Source organism: Mus caroli, unplaced genomic scaffold, assembly GCF_978045245.1.
Source record: "Mus caroli unplaced genomic scaffold, Mus_caroli_1 scaffold_2, whole genome shotgun sequence".
In the NCBI taxonomy this organism is placed as follows: Eukaryota; Metazoa; Chordata; class Mammalia; order Rodentia; family Muridae; genus Mus; species Mus caroli.
Genome location: NW_028227257.1, coordinates 52,813,528 through 52,837,213, shown reverse-complemented (window position 1 = coordinate 52,837,213; position 23,686 = coordinate 52,813,528). Strand labels below are relative to the sequence as shown.

At 40.1% G+C, this 23,686-nt stretch overlaps 1 pseudogene; it reads left to right on the top strand.

Annotated features, from left to right (window-relative positions):
• The first annotated feature begins 18,324 nt into the window (after positions 1-18,324).
• LOC110307038 (putative U3 small nucleolar RNA-associated protein 11) lies at positions 18,325-19,952 on the top strand (annotated as a pseudogene).
• The last annotated feature ends 3,734 nt before the right edge of the window (positions 19,953-23,686 follow it).

Below are 23,686 nucleotides of genomic sequence, written 5' to 3'. Positions count from 1 at the left end.
AACAGGTAGTGATCTTTAAAGAGGAAACAAACCCCTTACAGTTATACCAGAAAGTATAATCAATCAGGTAAAGGAGAAAAATGAAACTGTACAAGACCTTAAAAGTGGAAATAGAAGCAATAAAGAGAATACACTGAGGGAATTCCAGAGACAGAAACCCTAGGGAAGAAAACAGGAACAAAAGATGCCAGCATCACCAACAGAATACAGGAGATGAAAGAGGGAATCTCAGGTGCAGAAGATACGATGTAAGAAACTGATACATAGTCAAAAAAAGGTCTCATATACTTCTTTTAGTATCCTTAACACCAAGGATGTTGTTGCCTCCATGAATTTTAACCTCATATTTACCAAAGGAACACCTGGGGAAAATGGAGTTTGAGAGCTCACCACAATAAGGGCTCACATCCTGGGTGTATCATTAATAGCCAATACTGGCTGGTTTGTTGGATGACCCAGTACTGGCACAAAAACAGACATGTAGACCAAGCAACAAAATCTAAGACTCAAAAAAGGGCAAATATAACTCGATCCTTTTTTTTTTTTTAAAGATTTATTTATTTATTATATGTAAGTACACTGTAGCTGTCTTCAGACACTCCAGAAAAGGGAGTCAGATCTTGTTACGGATGGTTGTGAGCCACCATGTGGTTGCTGGGATTTGAACTCTGGACCTTCGGAAGAGCAGTCGGGTGCTCTTACCCACTGAGCCATCTCACCAGCCCTTTTTTTTTTTTTAAAGATTTATTTTCGATCCTTTTAATATTTGACAAAGATGCCACTCTCTCTAAATGTTTACTGAAGAGTATCTCTGCTCAGCACTGTGTGCACATTACACTTACACATAAGAAGGTGCAATATTACACTAAGGGGCTTGGAATTCTAACAGTGGGTTTACCTTTGCACTCAATTCTGAGCTACTGAGTTAGCAACAGAACAATTTTATAAGGGTAAAGCAAATCACAGGTCTCTGAGGCTCTCTAAGATGGTGGAGAATACTCTTCCAAAACGCTCAGAACTCTTACTTGGTTTCTGAGCCAGAAAACAAACCAACTGTTCTTGAAAGCATTCTATCATATACTGGCAATACAGAAGTGACAACTATTCATCTTTTGATGTGAACAAGCACAGGGACTTCTGAATAGAAATGATTTGTGTGTTCTTTTGTGATTGGGTTATCTCACTTAGGACCACATCCTCCAGATCCATCCATTTGCATAAGAATTTCATAAATTCATTGTTTTTAATAGCTGCATAGTACTCTATTGTATAAATGTATCGCATTTTCTGTATCCATTTCTCTGCTGAGGGACATCTGGGTTATTCCAGTTTCTGGCTATTATAAATAAGGCTGCTATGAACATAGTGGAGCATGTGTCCTTATTAAAAGTTGGAGCATCATCTGGGTATATGCCCAGGAGTGGTATTGCTGGATCTTCTGGTAGTACTATGTCCAATTTTCTGAGGAACCACCTAACTGATTTCCAGAATGGTTGTACCAGCTTGCAATCCCATCAGCAATGGAGGAGTGTTCCTCTTTCTCCACATACTTGCCAGCATCTGCTGTCACCTGAGTTTTTGATCTTAGTCATTCTGATTGGTGTGAGGTATTCCACAGGTATTTTCAGGGTTGTTTTGAATTGCATTTCCCTGATGATAAAGGATATTGAACATGTTTTTAGGTGCTTCACAGCCATTCGGTATTCCTCAGTTGAGAATTCTTTGTTTAGCTCTGTGCCTCACTTTTTAATAGGGTTATTTGGTTTTAATAGGGTTATTTGATGGTCCAACATCTTGTGTTCTTTATGTGTATTGGATATTAGCCCCCTATTGGATGTAGGATTGGTGAAGATCTTTTCCCAATCTGTTGGTTGATTTTATGTCTTATTGATAGTGTCCTTTGCCTTACAAAAGCTTTGGAATTTTATGAGATCCCATTTGTCAATTCTTTATCTTACTGCATAAGTCATTGGTGTTCTGTTCAGGAATTATCCCCAGTGCCCACCATATCTTGAGGCTCTTCCCCACTTTCTCCTCTATACAGTTTCAGTGTCTCTGGTTTTATGTGGAGTTCCCTGACCCACTTAGGCTTGAGCTTTGTACAAGGAGATAAGAATGGATCAATTCTCATTCTTCTACATGCTGCCAGTTGTGCCAGCACCATTTCTTGAAAATGCTGTCTTCTTTCCACTGGGTGTTTATATCTCCTTTCTCAAAGATTAAGTGACCATACCTGTGTGGGTTCATTTTTGGGTCTTCAATCCTATTCTATTGATCTATTTGTCTGTCTCCGTTCCAGTACCATGCAGTTTTTTTCACAATTGCTCTGTAGTACAGCTTGAGGTCAGGCATGGTGATTCCACCAAAGGTTATTTTATTGTTGAAAATATTTTTTGCTATTCTAGGTTTTATGTTATTCCAGGTGAATTTGCAAATTGCTCTTTCTAACTCTGTAAAGGTTTGAGATGGAATTTTGATGGGGATTGCATTGAATCTGTAGATTGATTTCGGCATGATAGCCATTTTTACTATATTAATCCTGAGCAAGGGAGATCTTTCCATCTTCTGAGAACTTCTTTGATTTCCTTCTTCAGAGACTTGAAGTTCTTTTTTTTTTTTTTTTTTTGGTTTTTTCGAGACAGGGTTTCTCTGTATATTCCTGGCTGTCCTGGAACTCACTTTGTAGACCAGGCTGGCCTCGAACTCAGAAATCCGCCTGCCTCTGCCTCCTGAGTGCTGGGATTAAAGGCGTGCGCCACCATGCCCGGCTGAGACTTGAAGTTCTTATCATACAGATCTTTCACTTTCTTAGTTAAGAGTCACATCAAGGTATTTTATATTATTTGTGATTGTTGTGAAGGGTGTTGTTTCCCTAATTTCTTTCTCAGCTTGTTTATCCTTTGTGTAGAGGAAAGCCATTGGTTTGTTTGAGTTAATTTTATATCCAGCTACTTTGCTGAAGTTGTTTATCAGTTTTAGGAGTTCTCTGGTGGAATTTTTGGGGTCACTTATATATACTATCATATCATGCCCATATAGTGATAGTTTGACTTCTTCCTTTCTAATTTGTATTACTTTGATCTCCTCTTCTTCTCTAATTGCTCCGGCTAGGATTTCAAGTACTATATTGAATAGTGAGGGAGAAAGTGGGCTGCCTTGTCTAGTCCCTCATTTTAGTGGGATTGCTTCAAGTTTCTCTCTATTTTGTTTGATGTTGGCTACTGATTTGCTATATATTGCTTTTTTAATGTTTAGGTATGGACCTTGAATTCCTTATCGTTCCAAGACTTTTATCATGAATGGGTGTTGGATTTTGTCAAATGCTTTCTCCGCATCTAATGAGAAGATCATGTGGGGGAGGGGTTGTTTGTTTTCATTTTTCTTGTTTTTGTCTTTGAGTGTGTTATAAAGTGGATTACATTGATGGGTTTCCATATATTGAAACATTCCTGCATCCCTGGTATGAAGCCTACTTGATCAGATGGATGATCATTTTGATGCGTTCTTGGATTCAGTTGGCAAGAATTTTATTGAGTATTTTTGCATGGATATTCATAAGGGAAATTAGTCTGAAGATCTCTTTCTTTGTTGGTTCTTTGTGTGGTTTAGGTTTCAGAGTAATTTGGCTTCATAGAATGAATTGGCATTCATTTCTATTTTGTTTCTATTTTGTGGCATAGTTTGAACAATATTGCAATTAGGTTCTCTTTGAAGGTCTTATAGAACTCTGCACTAAACTCATCTTGTCCTTGGCTTTTTTTGGTTAGGATACTATTAATTACTCTTTCTATTTCTGTAGGGGATATGGAGGTGTTTAGAGTGTTAATCTGATCCTGATTTAACTCTGGTACCTGGTGTCTATCTAGAAAATTGTCCATTTTATCCAGGTCTTCCAGTTTTGTTGAGTATAGGCTTTTGTAGTAGGATCTGATGATTTTTTTGGATTTCCTCGGGTTCTGTTGTTATGTCTCCCTTTTCATTTCTGATTTTGTTAATTAGGAAACTGTCCCTGTGCCCTCTAGTTACTCTGGCTAAGAGTTTATCTATATTGTTGATTTTCTCAAAGAACCAGCTCTTGGTTTGGTTGATTCTTTGTATAGTTCTTTTTGTTTCTTCTTGGTTGATTTCAGCCCTGAGTTTGATTATTTCCTGCAGTCTACTCTTCTTGGGTGATTTTGCTTCCTTTTCTTCTAGAGCTTTTACATGTGCTGTGAAGTTGTTTGTGTATGTTCTCTCCAGTTTCTTTTTGGAGGCACTCAGAGCTATGAGTTTTCCTCTAAGGACTGCTTTCTTTGTGTCCCATAAGTTTGGTTATGTTGTGGCTTCATTTTCATTAAACTCTAAAAAGTCGTTTCTTTCTTTCTTTCCTTCTTTCTTCCTTGACCAAGTTATCATTTAGTAGAGTGTTGATTAGTTTCAACGTGTATGTGGACTTTTTATTATTTATGTTGTTATTGAAGATCAGCTTTAGTCCGTGGTAATCTGGCAGGATGCATGGGATTATTTCAATATTTTTGTATCTGTTGAGGTCTGTTTGGTGACCGGTTATATGGTCAGTTTTGGAGAAGGTACCCTGAGGTGCTGTGAAGAAGTTATATCCTTTTGTTTTAGGATAAAATGTTCTATAGATATCTGTTAAGTACATTTATTCCATAACTACTGTTAGTTTCACTGTGTCTATGTTTAGTTTCTGTGTCCAGGATCTATACATTGATGAGTGTGAGGTGCTGAAGTTTCCCACTATTATTGTGTGTGGTGCGATGTGTGCTTTGAGCTTTACTAAAGTTTTTTTAATGAATGTGGATGCCCTTGCATTTGGAGCATAGATGTTCAGAATAGAGAGTTCATCTTGGTAGATTTTACCTTTGATGAGTATGAGATGTCCCTCCTTATCTTTTTAGATAACTTTAGGTTGAAAGTCGATTTTATTAGATATTAGAATGGCTACTCCAGCTTGTTTCTTGGGACCATTTGCTTGGAAAATTGTTTTCCAGCCTTTTACTCTGAGGTAGAGTCTGTCTTTGTCACTGAGGTGGGTTTTCTGTATACAGAAAAATGTTGGGTCCTGTTTACATAACCAGTTTGTTAGTCTATGTCTTTTTATTGGGGGAATTGAGCCCATTGATATTAATAGTTATTAAGGAAAAGTCATTGTCTTTTCCTTTTATTTTTGTTGTTAAAGTTGGAATTCTGTTCATGTGGCTGTCTTCTTTTAGGTTCATTGAAAGATTACTTTCTTGCTTTTTCTTTTCTTTTTTTTTTTTTTTAGAATTAAATTTTTATTAGGTATTTTCCTCATTTACATTTCCAATGCTATCCAAAAAGTCCCCAATTTCTTGCTTTTTCTAGAGCATAGTTTTCCTCCTTGAGTTGGAGTTTTCCCTTTATTATCCTTTGAAGGGCTTGATTTGTGGAAAGATATTGTGTAAATTTGGTTTTGTCGTGGAATATCTTGGTTTCTCCATCTATGGTAATTGAGAGTTTTGCTGGATATAGTAGTCTGGGCTGGCATTTGTGTTCTCTTAGGGTCTGTATGACATCTGCCCAGGATCTTCTGGCTTTTATAGTTTCTGGGGAGAAGTCAGGTGTAATTTTGATAGGTCTGCCTTTATATGTTACTTGACCTTTTTCCCTTACTGAGTTTAATATTCTTTCTTTGTTTTGTGCATTTGGTGTTTTGATTATTATGTGACAGAAGACATTTCTTTTCTGGTCCAAACTATTTGGAGTTCTATACGCTTCTTGTATGTCTATAGGTATCTCTTTTGTTAAGTTTTCTTCTATAATGTTGTTGAAGATATTTACTGAATCTTTAAGTTGGAAATCTTTCTTCTTGTCTATACCTATTATCCTTATGTTTAGTCTTCTCATTGTGTCCTGGATTTCCTCGATGTTTTGGGTTAGGATCCTTTCCACTTCTCATTTTCTTTGATTGTTGTGTCAATGTTTTCTATGGAATCTTCTGCCCCTGAGATCCTCTCTTCTATCTCTTGTATTCTGTTGGTAATGCTTGCATCTATGGTTCCTGACTTTCTTCCTAGGTTTTCTATCTCTAGAGTTGTCTCCCTTTGTGATTTCTCTTTTGTTTCTACTTCCATTTTTAGATCCTGAATGGTTTTGTTCAACTCTTTCACCTGTTTGGATATATTATAATTCTTTAAGGGATTTTTTGGTTTCCTTTTTAAGGGCTTCTACCTGTTTACCTGTGTTTTCCTCTATTTCTTTAAGTGAGTTATTTATGTCTTTCTTATAGTTTTCCATCATCATCATGAGAAGTGATTTTAGATCCATATCTTGCTTTTCTGGTGTGATGGTGAATCCAGGACTTGCTATGGTGGGAGAGTTGGGTTCTGATAGTGCCAAGTAACCTTGGTTTCTGTTGCTTCTCTTCTTAGGCTTGCCTCCCGCCATCAGATTATCTCAAGTGCTCCCTGCCCTTTATATATCTGATTGGACCCTGTCCTTCCTGTAATCCCAGTTGAGTCAGAACTTCTCAGAGTCCAGCTTTCTTTGTGATCCTGTGATTCTGGGATAATGTGATGCTGAGTTTCTGGGTATGTCAGAGTTCTTGGAAGTCAAGCTTCCTCTGAGACCCTGAGATCCTGGTGTGACCAAGCTCCTGGGATGCTGGGATGCTGGGATCCTGGCCTCCTGGCATCCTGGCATCCTGGGATACCAGGATCCTAAGATCCTGGGCATGTTAAAGTGCCTGAAAGTGGTACCTCCTCTGGGGACCATTGGGCTGTCCGCTGAGTTTGAAACCAAGGTATACCAGAGCTGATTGGTAGGAACCTGAGCCGCTGGTCAGGTGGGGTTCCTGTGTCTCAGCTCCTGCTGGCTCCAGGGACTCCCAGTTTTGTTGGAATAGATGTTGTGTTTAACTCACCAGTGATCCTAAGATCCTGGGTGTGCCAGGGCACTGGGGGTGTGGAGAGACCTCTGGAGACCATGGTACTGTCCGCCGAGTTTGTGCTCAAGGTGGCCTGGCACTGGCCCCTTATGTGATTATTTTTGAGGTTGTTTATATAGTGGATTATGTTGATGGATTTCCTTATATTCAACCATTCATGCAGCCCTGGAATGAAGTCCAGTTGATATTGGTGAATGCTGTTTTTGATGTGTTCTTAGATTCACAAGAATTTTTTGAGTATTTTTTGCATTGATATTTATAAGTGATGTTCATAAGTGATTCACCATGATCAAGTAGGCTTCATCCCAGGGATGCAGGGATGGTTCAATATATAGAAATCCATTTATATAATCCACTATATAAACCAAGTCAAAGAACAAATACCACATGATCATCTCACTAGATGCTGAAAAAAGCATTTGACAAAATATAATACCCATTCATGCTAAAAGTCTTGAAAAGGTCAGGAATTCAAGGTCCTTACTCAAACATTGTAAAAACAATATACAGCAAACCAATAGCCAACATCAACATAAATGGAGAGAAAATTGAAGCAATCTCACTAAAATCAGGGACCAGACAAGGCTACCTACTTTCTCCTATCTATTCAATATAGTACTCAAAAATCCTAGCCAGAGCAATTAGATAACAAAGGGAGATAAAGAGATACCAATTGGAAAGGAAGAAGTCAAGATATCACTATTTGCAGATAATATAATAGTATACTTAAGTGACCCCAATAATTCCACCAGAGAACTCTCAAACCTGAAAACTTCAGCAAAGTGACTGGATATAAAATTAACTCAAACAAATCAGTAGCCTTCCTCTACTCAAAGAATAAATGAGCTGAGAAGGAAATTATGGAAACAACACCCTTCACAACAGTCACAAGTAATATAAAATACCTTGGTGTAATGCTAACCAAGCAAATGAAAGATATATATGACAAGAACTTCTAGTCTCTGAGGAAATAAATGGAAGGATATCTTAGAAGAAATAAAGACCTCCCATGCTCATGGATCACCAGGATTAACATAGTAAAAATAGCCATTTTATGAAAGCAATCTCCAGATTCAATGTGATCACTATCAAAATTACAACTCAATTCTTCACAGAGATAGAAAGAAAGAGCAATTCTCTAATTCATCTGGAATAACAAAAAACTTAGGATAGGGAAAACTATTCTCAATGACAGGAGAACTTCTTGGGGAATCACCATCCCTGACCTCAAGCTGTACTACAGAGCAATAGTAATAAAAAACTGCAAGGTATTGGTACAGAGACAGGCAGGAAGATCAATGGAATAGAATTGAAGACCCAGAAATGATCCCACACATCTATGGTCACTTGATATTTGACAACGAAGCCAAAACCATCCAGTGGTAAAAAGATAGCATATTTAACAAATGGTGCTGGCTCAAGTGGTGACTGGCAAGTAGCAGAATGCAAATTGATCTGCTTGCATCTCCTTGTACAGACCTAAAACCCAAGTTGATCAAGGATCTCCACATAAAACCAGATACACTGAATCTAATAGAAGAGAAAGTGGGAAAGATCCTATCAGCACAGGGGAAATTTTCCTAAACAGAACACCAATGGCTCAGCTTCTAAGATCAACTACAAAAATGGGATCCCATATAATTGAAAAGCTTCTGTATGGCAAAGGGTAGTGTCAACAGTCAAAAGGGCAACCTACAGACTGAGAAAAGATCTTTACCAACCCTAGATCCAATAGAGGGATAATATCCAAAATATACAAATAATTCAAGAAATTGTATTCCAGAGAATCAAATAATCCTATTAAAAACTGGGGTGCTGAGCTAAAAAGAAATCAACTGAGGAATATCAAATGGCTGAGAGGTACCTAAAGAAATGTTCAACATCCTTAGTTATCAGGGAAATGCAAATCAAAATAATCCTGAGATTTCACCTCACACCAGTCAGAATGGCTAAGATCAAAAACTCAGGTGACAGAAGATGTTGGTGAGGATGTAGAGAAAGAGGAACACTCCTTCATTGTTGGTGGGATTGCAAGCTGGTACAACCACTCTGGAAATCAGTTTAGACATAATACTACCTGAGGACCCAGCTATACTACTCCAAAACATGCTCCAACATATAAAAGGGACACATGTTCCATTAAATTCATAGCAGCCTTATTTGTATTAGCCAGCAGTGAGAAAACACCCAGATGTCCCTCAACAGAAGGAGGGATACAAAAAATGTGGTACATTTACACAATGAATATTACTTAGCTATTTAAAACGATGACTTTATGATATTTGCAGGAAAATGGATGGAACTAGAAAATATCCTGAGTGAGGTAACCTAGTCACAAAAGAACACACATGGAATGAACTCATTGATAAGTGGATATTAAGAAAAAAAGCTTGGGATAGCCACAATACAACTCACAGACCATATGAAGCTCAAGAAGAAGGAAGACCAAAGTGTGGATGCTTCAGTCCTACTTAGAAGGGTGAACAAAAATAAGAAGGGGATATAGAACAAAGGAAGGACATGGGAGGGAGAGAGAAGGGGGGGAAAGGAGGAAAGATCATTTGCTGGAGGAGACTCGGTTGGGGGAGAAGTACAGAGGGTCAGGAAATTGAAAGGAGATGTGTAGCAGTGGAATACAGGGAGCTGGGGATAGTTATTAGAAAATCCTAGATGCCACAAAAGCGATAAGCTCCCAGGACCCAGTGGAGATGATATTAGCTGAAATACCCAACAAAGGGGAGAGGTAACCTGTAGAGACCATATTCAGAGGTTAAGCATGACCCTGGTTGAGGGATGGGGCCACCCACCCATCTCAAAAATATTAACCCAGAATTGCTCCTGTCTAAAAGAAATGCAGGGACAAAGAGTGGAGCAGATACTAAAAGAAAGGCCATCTAGAGACTGTCCCTCCTAGGGATCTATTCTATCTGCAGAAACCAAACCCAGACACTATTGCTGACGCAAAGAAGTGCTTGCTGACAGGAGCCTGGTATGTCTGTCCCCTGAGAGGCCCTGCCAGCACCTGACCAACACAGATGCGGATACTGGCAGCCAATGACTGGACTAAGTATGGGGAATCCAATGGAGGAGTTAGAGGAAAGGTTGAAAGAGCTGAAGAGGTTCATAACCCCATAGGAAGAACAACAATATCAATCAACCACACCCCCACCCCCAGAGCTCCAAGGGACTAAACCAGCAATCAAAGTGTACATATGGAAGGACTCATGGATCCAGCTACATATGTAGCAGAGGACTGCCCATCAATGAGAAGGGAGACCTTTGCCTCTGTGAAGCCTAGATGCCACAGCATAGAAGAATGCTAGGGTGTTGAGGTGGGAGTGGGTGGGGGGAGTCTCCCTCATAGAAGCAGGGGGAAGGCACATGAGATAGAGGGTTTGTGGAAGGGTAATGTCAAAGGAGGATAACCTTTGATATGCAAATAAATAAAATAACCAATAAAAAATAATTAAAAGGAAAGAAAGAAAGAAAGAAAGAAAGAAAGAAAGAAAGAAAGAAAGAAAGAAAGGAAGGAAGGAAGGAAGGAAGGAAGGAAGGAAGGAAGGAAGGAAGAAAGGAAGGAAGGAAGGAAGGAAGGAAGGAAGGAAGGAAGGAAGGAAGGAAGGAAGGAAGGAAGGAAGGAAGGAAAAAGGATGGTTTTGGGAGTTTTATGAGTATTGCATTGAATCTGTAGATTCCTCTTGTCAATATAACAAGAACTTAAAGTCTCTGAAGAAAAAAAATTGAGGGAGATATCAAAAGATGAAAAGATCTCCCAGGATCATGGATCTGTAGGATTAGCATACTAAAAAGGACCATCTTGCGAAAGGAAGCTTCAGATTAAATTTAGTGTCCTGTATCCTTGCATGAGAATAGTGTTTGCAGTTTTAAAAGGAAATGAAACTCTTTTTTATTTTATTAATTTACATTCCAAATATTGGAACCCTTGTGGCTCTCACCTCCATGAGTTACTCACCCCATTCCCCCTTTACTTTGCTTCTGAGAGGATGCCCTCCACCCACCCACCCACCCACCCACACATTCACCCACTCCCACATCACCCTGCTAGCATCACTCTTCCCATGGGCATCAAGTTTCTATGGGACTAAGAGCATGCTTTCCCACTAGGCCAGACAAGGCAGGTGGGGGTCACCAACCAGCCTATATGCTCTTTGGTTGGCAGCTTTTGTGAGCTGAGAGTTCCATGTTAGTTGATTCTATCGCTCTTCCTATGGTGCTGCATTCCACTTCAGCTCTTCTATTCCTTCCCATAACTCTTCCATAGGGGTCCCTGACCTCAGTCCAATGTTTGGCTATAACTATCTGCATCTGTTTCAGTCACCTGGTGGTAGCCACTCTCACAGGACAGTCATGCTAGGCTCGTGACTGCAAGCACAACCTGGCATCTGTAATAGTGTCGGGATTTGGTACCTACACATGGGATAGATCTCAAGTTGCACTGGTCTCTGTCAGCTCTTACTACAATGCATTCATTAAACGTCTCCAAACAAAAAACAAAACAAAAACAAAACAAAAACAAAAACAAAACAAACAAACAAAAAAAACAGGACCAGATGGTTTTAGTGTAGAATGCTACCGGACTTTCAAAAAAGAGCTAATAGCAATATTCCTCAAACTATTCCACACAATACACATAGAAAGATCATTATCTAAGTCATTCTATAATGCCACAGTTACTCTGATACCTAAACCACTCAAAGATCCATCAAAGAAATAGAACTTCAGACCAATTTCACTTATTAACATCAATGCAAAAATACTCAATAAAATCCACAAACTGAATTTAAAAACACATCAAAAACAGCATTCACCAATATGAACTAGACTTCATTCCATGAATGCCAGGGTGGTGCAATATACAAAAATCCATCAATGTAATCCACTATATAAACAAACTCAAAGAAAAAAAAATCACATAATGATCTCATTAGATTTAGAACTCAGTGACATTTTGGGAGGGTTTTGTTTTTGTTTTTTGTTTTTTTGCTTGCTTGCTTGTCTCTCACATTTTTTTAGCATGACTGTTGCTATGTACTCCTTTTGGTTTTGTAGTTTTGTGGGGCTTTTTGCACATACTGTGTCTATGTATTTCTTGGACTTTTTCTTTGGCTTTAGTTTTGCCCATTTATTTTTTTCTTATTGTCATTTGTTTTAATTTTATCTTATTTTTTGTTACTATCATTTTATTTCTTTTTAAGATGCCTGATCCTTTTCTGATGAGAGAGAGGGATGGGGTGGATTCGGGTAAGTGCGAATATGTAGAGGCTCTGGGAAGAGTTATATGATGTAGAACCATAATCAGAAAATAATGTATAAATATATATATATAAATTTATATATAAATATATAAATAAATATATATTCAGTTTTTGTTTAAACCACATATTCATACTAATTTGATCTTGGCCTTGTACTTTATCTAGGAATACAAATCATGTTGGCCAATATCTCAAATGTTTGAGGAATGATTTTCTTTTTTTTTTTTAAGATTTATTTATTTATTATATGCAAGTACACTGTAGCTGTCTTCAGACACTCCAGAAGAGGGCGTCAGATCTCGTTGCGGATGGTTGTGAGCCACCATGTGGTTGCTGGGATTTGAACTTTGGACCTTCGGAAGAGCAGTCGGGTGCTCTTACCCACTGAGCCATCTCACCAGCCCCGAGGAATGATTTTCATATGCAAAGGACAGAGGATTTTTAGAAAAGTCATTATGTGCAAGAGTAAGATTCAACTATGTGCTGCCTACAAGACATTCTTCTAGGTGTCTGTAGTAGCCTTTTAGTCTCATACTCACATATACCATCTATAAAGCTGTAATTATTTCTGTGTAAAAGGTAGGGAGATGACCAGATATTAGAGCTTGAGTTCCTAAACACTATTTGCACATCTGCCTTACAGTCAGGACAGAACTGCTAGAGAATGCCAACTTCTGACTGAGCACAGAATGTAGAACTTACTGTTTTAAGGTTTCTGTCTGTCACCTGCCTGACAATAGAAGTCATTTCACACAAGCTCTCTTTCTGACTCTCCCAAATTTAACTTTCAATGGCCTCCTGCTGAGTGGAAACTGTGGTGCTAATATAAACTTGGATGAATAGGTTACTCTGTGTGTTGCATATATTATATGTGGTGACTGATAGACAAGATATGGGAGAAGTCACTGTGTATGAAGAAGGTCAGTTCACTGCTGTGGCCATTTGCTCTGAGATGTGAGTATTCTCTGGGTCTTCCTGATTCAGTCCTTGTGATTTATGGGGGGAGCACTACGGGCAGGCTATGGTTCTTTCCTAACTTGAGGAACGTCCTGGCTGATCAGTTTGCCCTTTGGCCTTTGACTTATGAATCTGTCCATCCTAACTAATGATGATGCACACTGCCTTGGTAAGCACCACACATCTTTTCCTATAACTTTTTCAGATGTTCTGTGTCTCACCCTCAGGTGGTTCCTTACAAATCTGTATTTTTTGGTACTTAGACAAATGTTGAAGGTGGCCTCTGCAGAATCACAGGTGCTGAGAAATGGCTCAGGAATTAAGAACATTGGCTGTTCTTGCAGAAGACCAGGAGTCAATACCCAGCACATGCATACAGTAGAGATCATAACCACCTATGTCAGGTCCAATGGACTCACTGTGCTTTTCTATCCTTGAAAGCACCAGGTACTCAAGGTAGCACATGTGTAAACAATACACACACACACACACACACACACACCCCAAAACTAAATCTTAAAGAATAAAACAAACCTGTAGGGTTCATTCTGTGCAGTTACTGTCTTCTATTGAGCTCTGTAGTGTGATCCCTGTCTACCCTGCTTTGACCAGTCTCTCAATGTTATCATTCAGTTCTGAGGACACTGTAAACTGCTTCAGTGCCTTTTCCTTGTGTAGTAGCCTTGGAAAGTTATATTTCCTAAAGTCCTGTATCTAGAGAATTTTCTTTTATTGTTTTCTTTCTTTTTCTTTTTTTCCTTCTTATTTTTTCTTTTTCTTTCTTTCTTTCTTTCTTTCTCTTTCTTCCTTCCTTCCTTCCTTCCTTCCTTTCTTTCTTTCTTTCTTTCTTTCTTTCTTCCTTCCTTCCTTCCTTCCTTCCTTCCTTCCTTTCTTTCTTTCTTTCTTTCTTTCTTTCTTTCTTTCTTTCTTTCTTTTCTTTTTTTTGAGACAGGGTTTCTCTGTCCTGGAACTCACTTTGTAGACCAGACTGGCCTCAAACTCAGAAATCTGCCTGCCTCTGCCTCCCGAGTGCTGGGATTAAAGGTGTGTGCCACCATGCCTGGCTTTTTTTCTTTCTTTCTTTTATTTTATTTTCCTTTCCTTTCTTTTCCTTTCTTTTCTTTTCTTTTCTTTTTTCTTTTTTGTGTGTGTGATTGACACAGGGTGCCCCTACATAGGAAAAACTGACATGGGACTTGGTACAAAGTACAGACTGGGATTGAATTTACGTTCTTTCTGCCTCTTCTTCATAATTCCAGGAATTACAAATGTGTGACTCCAGGCTTCGTCCTTTAAAATCCACTATATTAGGTGCATTGTCTTTCCATGAAGTCGGATGGGAATGGAATTTAAGTCTGTTGTGAGAGGAGACTTATCTTTTGGCGACACAACACAGATTTCTATTCACACCAGATAGGGAGACGAGGACAGAACAAAGTGCAGAGAGCAGCAGAGTTGAACTTGGTTAAACTATACGTTTCATTGGGGTTACTTAGAGAATTATGGGTGAGAGCTTACTTCCAGAAGCAGAAATGACTCGAAGGCAGAGGCATCAGCAAAGTCCACCCAACACAAGTGACATCTCACAAAAGCTGGGAAATGGAAGCATACTTACAGGCTACAGACTCCTCCACAAACTGGAGAGTTTGGGGGGGGTAGCTCAGTTGGTTGGAGCATGTCCTTTTCAAGTGACTCGATTGGTCTGTACATCTTCTAGGCACTTTGGATACTTTCTGCTCCTTCTTGGCAGTTAGTCTGGTCTGAAAGTCTCCTTTGCAGCTGGCTTTGTCTGAGAATCTTCATTGCAGCTCTGCTTCCCTAAAGAAACTCTCAGCAGCCACTATTGTTTACTCTTGAGAGGGTGCCTTAGTGAATCTGGTCAGTTCCAGGGACTTCCTGGAGCTACCTTGAACTGTGTAACTTCTGGATAAGGAGCTTCCCTGTAGGATGTAAGGTATTGGTCTCCTAGAGCACTCACTCCACCCTCATCCTGCAGCTCTTACATTCTTTCTACCACCTCTTCTGTAATGGTCCCTGAGGCCTTGCAAGGAGTGTCCTCCATATCTGTTGTATCTAAGAATTAGGGATGACTTATGTATCTTACATGTGTTAAGTCTAAAAATTAGGCCACAGTACCACAACAACAGTCACTTGATCACAAGAGCTTCAATGGTACTCATGAGTTGATGCTGACATCTTCTATGATCTATGACATAAAACCAAGTTGTTTATAAGGAAATTTGACAGGCACACATAATACCATCTAATAAAACAATAGAAGGCTAGGGGGCTGCAACCCTATAGGTGGAACAACAATATGAACTAATCAGTACCCCCAGAGCTCGTGTCTCTAGCTGCATATGTAGCAGAAGATGGCCTAGTCGGCCATCATTGGGAAGAGAGGCCCCTTGGTATTGCAAACTTTATATGCCCAGTACAGGGGAACACCAGGGCCAAAAAGGGGGAGTGGGTGGGTAGGGGAGTGAGGGGGCAGGGTATGGGGGACTTTTGGGATAGCATTTGAAATGTAAATGAAGAAAATACCTAATCAAAATATTTAAAAAACAAAGCAAAAAACCAATAGAAGTTGCTTCCCCATTGTGACCAGCCCATCTACAGGCTTTTGTTCAAGCCAGATATGAACTCCCTCCTGTGGAGTGGGCCTTAAATCCAATCAGAAAGCTATTAGTCTTACCCATAACAGCCTCACTACTACTGAATGAGGGGAACATTCCTCTCATTTCTGTCTGGAATGTCAGTGTGTTAGCAATCAGGGTCCATAGGTAAGCAGGAATGTGGGTGGCAGTTCTTTACCAGCAACCTTCATGGTATCCTCTGACACTATGATACAGTCCAGCAAGGTGGGAGCGTCTAGTTCTGTTCTAGCTTAATTTAAGCATGTCCTATATGGTGAAGGTCAGGTCAAAGCACCGTCTTCAGCAAGCACAGTCTTACTTTCTAGTTCTGGCATACAACCAACAAGTATAGCAATAGAATTTATGGTTTGTGGGGGCTCTAGGGTTTCCATAGCCATCAACTCTCAGGTAGGCAGCCCATCCATGCATTGGGATTTTCATTTAGTTATCATGAGCCTTCTGGGAGTATCATTGTTCACACAAGTAGGCTCCCTTTTGTACCTTTTCCTTTCAACTATCCCCCCAGGTAGGATTCTAAAGTAGGCAGAAGTACCATTGTACCTGGGCGTCTCTCTAATGGCTTGTCAAATCTGCAAAACACTCGAAGCTGAGCATTGTGTTATCCATGTAACAAAACTTTTATCAGAGACTGAACAGTACAAGGCAATGTCCTGAAGCACCATCCCATAACAAATGGTGGGATTACAAAGATGATACAATTGAAGGACTCAAAAAGTCTGTTTCATCTGTTCTATGCAAGTGTCAGGTGATCCCAGACGTTCACAATTAAGAAGATACTAAAGTTGAAAATAAGCAATATCAAACACAGCATGGAATGAATTCATCTGTTTGTATCAATTCCTCCACAGTTCATGGTGGGTACAGAACATGGAGAAAATCTGCTAGCTTAATTAGCTTAGACAATTCTCAGTCGTTTTCTTTGAGTTGTTATGTTCTCGTATCTTGGAGCTCCTCCATGGTGTCTTCATACATTTCTCCATCCATGACCAACTCGCTGGATCTGAGTTAATGAGAATAGACCTACTTGGGACCAATGTGACACATGGCCTTGCTCTTGCCTGATACACCTGCTAGATCCCTAGGTCTGGAGAGTGCAGGGTTGTCACTGTAGCTGTTGCTATAGCTTGAGCTTCACCATTCAACAAATTTGATTGAGAGTCTATAGCATGAACTTTTTCTAAAAAGAAATATACTTAGTCTTCAGGAATATTCACCTACCTACCCCTAGCTTGATCATCTTCACCTGAATTCTTTTATCACAGATGCCCTCTGCCAACCATTCCTCATGCTTTAAAGCCTTCCAGAAGCCCTTTAGCACAAAATTTGGATTTTCAGCAATGTTTTTCTTAGGAACTCTGGCTAACATAAAGCATTCCAGGTTTCTCTCTAAGTAACTCAGACAGACCTCTTCCTCTGCTTTACCATACTCTTAGTTCCTCAGTGGCCGGGGGGTGGGGGTGGGGTGGGGGGAGCTTTCTCACTTTACAGATACTGTTTCCTTGATGGTCACTCTGATCTGCAAAAGCCCTTTCTACTATATAAAGTTCTTACCCCCACCAAACTGTTCATCATGGTTCTTAAAGTTCTTTACTGGCCTGGATATTTGCTGGCTCAAACTTTGCTTAGCTCCTCACGTGAGTGTTCTTTTATCTGTCCTCGTGAACTGGGGTTCAAATATAGTGTCTCTTATTCTGAGTTCCTCAGTTTCTCCTGTTCCTGCTTCGTTGGTCTTCCAGCCCCTGCCATTTATGGGGACTTCAGATGGAGTTAGCCACGTGTTACTATTGGCTGTGATATGCCAATCTATTAGGCATTTACTTCTCTCAGACGGTCTCGGGTCATGCATTCTGTCCCTTAATGAAGGATGGGAAGTTGCATTTCTGTTTTCCTCCTTTCACTGCTGTCAGACTGATTCCATTTGATTTCTTTCTTGTCCCAAAGCCCCATGAGCTAGATTGCACCAGGCTCTTTTATTCCTAGTTTAAAAGCTTTCCCTAATTCCTGAAGTTTAAGTGCTGAATATTTCCTGATAACCCTAGGTTCTTGTAAGAGGCCAATGGTGAGGCCCTTCCTGCTTTTTTTATTACAGATTTTTCTCTCCTTTCCCACTAAAGTTTGGACTTGAAGGGCATATTCTATTTCTCTTATCACCTTTATCTCATCTGTTCTTTTCCTCATTTTGTTGGCCAAACCAGAGGCTTAGATGGGAAGGATGTTAGCCACATCTCCCTTTTCCTATTTCAGTAGATTCTTTATACAAATGACCCTCATGATCATATCTGGTGAATGTGATATGGTGTTTCTTATACTAAATAAGTTTTCCTAGAGGTGTCCAGTTCCACACACAGTATGAAGTTTTTCCACTAACACTCTGAATCTTATAGTTGCCCTATATATATTTTGGTTACTCCACAACTTCCATTTGAATTGACGGAGAACCCAAAAGTTAAATGGCAGAATTTCTTCAGAATTCTCCTTATCTGGGTCACATCTACAAAATGGTATAGGACCTAACTAATCAGTTATGTATATTGGAAGACACAAAGAGTCCCAAAATCATGTAAGTACTGGGAAACGTGAATGTGCCTTCATCAAGGAAACTCCAGCCATTTCCTCAGAAGAAATCCCGAGAGAAGATCTACAAAATAGCATTAGAAATATTTTTAGGGCTGGTGAGATGGCTCAGTGGGTAAGAGCACCCGACTGCTCTTCCAAAGGTCCAGAGTTCAAATCCCAGCAACCACATGGTGGCTCACAACCATCCGTAACGAGATCTGGCGCCCTCTTCTGGAGTGTCTGAAGACAGCTACAGTGTACTTACATATAATAAATAAATAAATCTTAAAATATTTTTAATCGCGTACCAAATCCAAGAATAAAAGCTTCTTTAAAGCAATAAAAATATGGTCATGGGTCAGATGCAGCAGGTTAGGTAGTGTGGTCGCGGTGGTGGAATTTGCTGAGCACTTCCTAGACCTCAGTAGGCATATTGGTGGCTTTCCCCAAGGTTGCCAAGACTGGGCAGCGAGAACACAGAGAACGAAGCCAGCCTGGCTTTTGAAAACACCTGGGTTTTCTGGAGAAAAAGAAAGATTACAAACTTCGAGCAAATGACCATCATAAAAAACAAGATTTCTTCACAATTCTCTGGAAGCAGGCTCTTGAAAAAAATTCAGAAGAATTCTACATTAAAGTGACTCCGTCCCAAATCCAGGATGGAGTTCGTATTTTCAAAGAGAGCAAGGAAGAAGTAACAGCAGAGCAGCTAAAGCTGATGAGAACTCAGGACATCAAGTACATAGAGATGAAAAGGATTGCAGAAGCAAAGAAAATTGAAAGACTGAAATCAGAGCGCCATCTGCTGGATTTCCAGGGGGAAGCAGCAGAATAAGCATCCCCTCCCCCTCCCCCTCCCTTTGCCCCTCCCCCTCCCCTCCTTCCCCTCTTCCTCCTCCTTCGATATTTTCTTTATTTACATTTCAAGTGTTATTCCCTTTCCTAGTTTCCCCTCCGAAAATCCCCTATCCCCTCCCCCCTCCCCCAGCTCCCCAACCCAACCCACCCACTCCAGCTTCCTGGCCCTGGTATTACCCTATACTGGAGCATAGCACGTGTTCTTTTTTGACACGGAAAAGGAAGTTGAAGAGTTTGATGTTTCGACTAACTTGCAAACGGCCCCAGAACTAGTTGACAGGGTCTATAATACACCCAGGATAGAGACCTTGTAGAAGGAGAGTGAAAGCAGTCACTCATCAGACTGGACTCAAGCAGATAGCCAAAGAGAGACAAAAGCAGTATGCCTGCTTGACACAGCACACTGAGCAGGAGAAGGAGCTGTTCATTGTTCCATAGAAAATCCAAACACGCAAATACCTTATGGATAAAACTAAGCAGGTCGGGCTGGTGAAATGGCTCAGTGGTTAAGAGCACTGACTACTCTTCCAAAGGTCCTGAGTTCAAATCCCAGCAACCACATGGTGGCTCACAACCAACTGTAATGAGATCTGACGCCCTCTTCTGGTGAGTCTGAAATCAGCTACAATGTACTTACATATAATAAATAAATTAAAAAAAAAAAAAAAAAAACTAAGCAGGTTAGGTGAAGAAAGAAACAGTGAACTCCCAGCTATTTACAGGTTCCAGACTCTCTGAAAACATTGATCTTTTAAAAATAAGCCTCAGCATTCTGTATGGAAAAGAATTCTTTTCCTTTTACCCCTTTCTTTTATAATAACTTCAGATTTTACTAGTTCAAACTGCTTGGTCTTCTTGTTTTGTAATCATGACTTACTGTCTTGATATCATCCTATGAGAATAGTAAACCCCCTTTCTACGAAAATAGTAAAGGCTCGCTCTCTCTCTCATATATATGTATATGTATATGCTCTCTCTCTCATGTATATGTATATATATGTGTGTGTATAAATAAATAAATAAAATGGAACTTTGTTTGTTTGTTTTTGGAGACAGGGTTTCTCTGTGTAGCCCTGGCTGTTCTGGAGCTCATTCTGTAGATCAGGCTGGCCTCAAACTCAAAGCAATCCACCTGCCTCTGCCTCCCTAGTTCTGGGATAAAAAGTTTGCACCACCATTACCCTGTGAAAATTTAACTTGTTTTGTTTTGCTTTGCTTTGTTTTGAGACAGGGTCTCTCTGTGTAGCCTTGGTTGTCCTGGAACTTGTTCTGTATGCCTGGCTGGCCTCGAACTCATGGAGATCCACTTGCCTCTTCCTCTCAATTGCTGGGATTAAAGGCCTGTCCCACCACCACCCAGCTGAAAATGTAACTTTTAAAGATAAAAAAAAGTTATACGTAAGAGAACTCAAGGCTCATTCTAGATTCCCTCCAGTGGCTTCCCAGAAGACAGGTAACTAGTGAGCAAGAGTGGACACTGATAACCTCATCAATTTACAAATGACACCACATCAGAGTCCCTTCCGCCTGGATGGGAAGGAGTCCTTCTAACCACTTGTTCTGCAAACCTTCAAGAGCTAAATCTTAGATTTATATTTCTCAACTCAAACTTTTACCCACTTCTGAGGACACACTCAAATGGACTCCAGGAGAGCTGAGTGAATCTCATCTTCTATCACAGTGGTGAGTGAACGAACACCATACAAACAGAACTCAAACCATCCTCACAATATTTATACCTCTCTTCCCATACCTCTAAAACCCTTTTAGATTTATATATATTTTTTAAATTGTCTAAGTTACCTGGAGTTTTCCTTCATGTGTTTCCTAAATGATAAGAAATAATGCAGGGCTGGTAGGCTAGCTGGGTAGCTAAAGGTGCTCACTGCATCCGAGGCCACAGAAAAATGAAACGGGAGAACTGATTTCATAGAGTTGTCCTCTGATCACTACACGTACACCGTGGCACTTGCACCCCACCACACAAGTCACCCTGTCTTGCACACATCATATATATATATATATATATATATATATATATATATATACACACCCATTAAGTTTAAATAACTAATCTTAATTTTAGTGAAACTACATATGAGGAAGATATTATCTCTCACCGTGCTTTTGTTGTAGTTACTTGCTTATCTACATGTTTTTCCTTACACTAACTCTCCAACCTTAAATTATGAAAAAAAAAATAGGGCTGGAGAGATGGCTCTGCTGTTACGAGCATTTGTTGCTCCTGCAGAGTACCTAGGCCCAATTCCCAGCATCCACATGGCAGTTGACAACTATAACTCTACTTACAGGGGCCCTGGTGCCCCTTTGTGACCTCCCCACACAACAGAAAATACAAGTAAATATTTTAAAAATATTACTCAAAGGGGATAAAGAGATGGCTCAATGGTTAAGATCACTGACTGCTCTTCCAGAGGTCCTGAGTTCAATTCCCAGCAACCACATGGTGGCTCACAACCATCTGTAATAGGATCTGGTGCCCTCTTCTGGTGTGTCTGAAGAGAGTGATGTTTGCAGTTACACAGAATAAATAAATAAATAAATAAATAAATAGAAAAAATATATAATTTTTAAAGTTATTCAAAACTGTCAACACTTTCATAAAATAATTCTCTTATTTTCAGTATAACATTCAGTTTTTAAATTGACAAGGGTGCTGGGCGTGGTGGTGCACGCCTTTAATCTCAGCATTTGGGAGGCAGAGGCAGGCAGATTTTGAGTTCGAGGCCAGCCTGGTCTACAAAGTGAGTTCCAGGACAGCCAAGGCTACACAGAGAAACCCTATCTCGAAAAAAAAAAAAAAATTGACAAGGCTTCCAAGTGGAACTCCATTTGGGAAGGTAACTATATTTGAAATGCAAATTCTTAGACCCCCTAACCGATAAAACTTCTTCCTACTGATAAAGAAGAAAAAAGTAACTGAGTCCAACCTAGGGTTACTATGTTGCTCTTAATGTTAAATATGATAAGGTACAGCTGGTCACAACCATCCATAGCTTCAGTGTTTATGAGTTGGAGGCAGGGGGATCAAGAGTGCAAGAGAAGTCTCTGGATAGCAAGTGTGAAGCCTGCCTGGACTCCAGGAGATCTTTTCTCAAAAACCAGATAAGGGCTAGAGAGATGGCTTAATGGTTATGAACACTGGCTGCTCTTTGAGAAGACCTGGGTTCCAACCCCTCCACACACATGGCAACTCACAACCTATCTGTAGCTCCAGTCTCAGGGGATCTAACACCCTCTTTTGGACTTCGTGGAAGTCTGCATGTAATGACACACAAACATACATGTAGCCCAAACACCTATCTACATAGAATAAAATGTAAATGATAAACCAAACAATAAAAAAAAATTGCCAGCAAAATGGCTGGGTGGATTAGGACACAGACTTAAGGTTCACTCGTGCTTATTAGATATCAAGGGAAAGCAGAACTCACTGTTTTGCTTTCAGTGTTGTGTAGAGAATTATTAAAAGACTAAATACTACCTTTACATAGTAGGTACCACTACTGCTGAATAAAACTGAATAGTATTTCCATACATATGACTTGTTTTTCATATATTTATTTAGTAAAACATTCGTGCCACATTGAGGAGGACAAAGTTATATATATATGATATAATCCGCACACCTAAAGTCCTGACATAGGCTGTGACAAAAGATTGGGCACAAATAGTTCTTCCTCTACCATCAGTCAGCTGACACAGGGGTGAGTCTTGTGGAAAGGGGTTTGGGGTAGAAATCCAGTCGGTTACTAGAACTAGGTACATGCTAACTTGCTTTTTTTTTTTTTTTTTTTTTTTTTTGGTTTTTCGAGACAGGGTTTCTCTGTATAGCCCTGGCTGTCCTGGAACTCACTTTGTAGACCAGGCTGGCCTCGAACTCAGAAATCCGCCTGCCTCTGCCTCCCAAGTGCTGGGATTAAAGGCGTGCGCCACCACCGCCCGGCTTTTTTTTTTTTTTTTTTTTTTTTTGTGGTTTTTCGAGACAAGGTTTCTCTGTGTAGCCCTGGCTGTCCTGGAACTCACTCTGTAGACCAGGCTGGCCTCGAACTCAGAAATCCACTACCTCTGCCTCCTGAGTGCTGGGATTAAAGGCATGCGCCACCATGCCCGTCTTGCTAACTTGCTTGAACCTTCAGCTTCCTTATCCAGAATTGGAGCTCCTTAGTTTCCGTTTGCCTGCATGTCTGCCTGCCTCACAGGACGGCTGGTATGAGAAACCAAAAGAATTACATACAGAAAGGGACTTTCAACATCATACGCTTAGGGGTTGGGCCTTGGCTCTGCCGCACGTATAGATGCAGGAACCACAGTTTGCACGCGCGTGTGTCTCGTCGGTCAATGGAATCCTTGACCCGGATGTACTACTGTACATTCGCAAACCCCGCCCAGAAGCCGTGGTTAGTAACCGGAAAGTCTCACGTTTAGCGGGCGTCCCGGAAGCGGAAGCA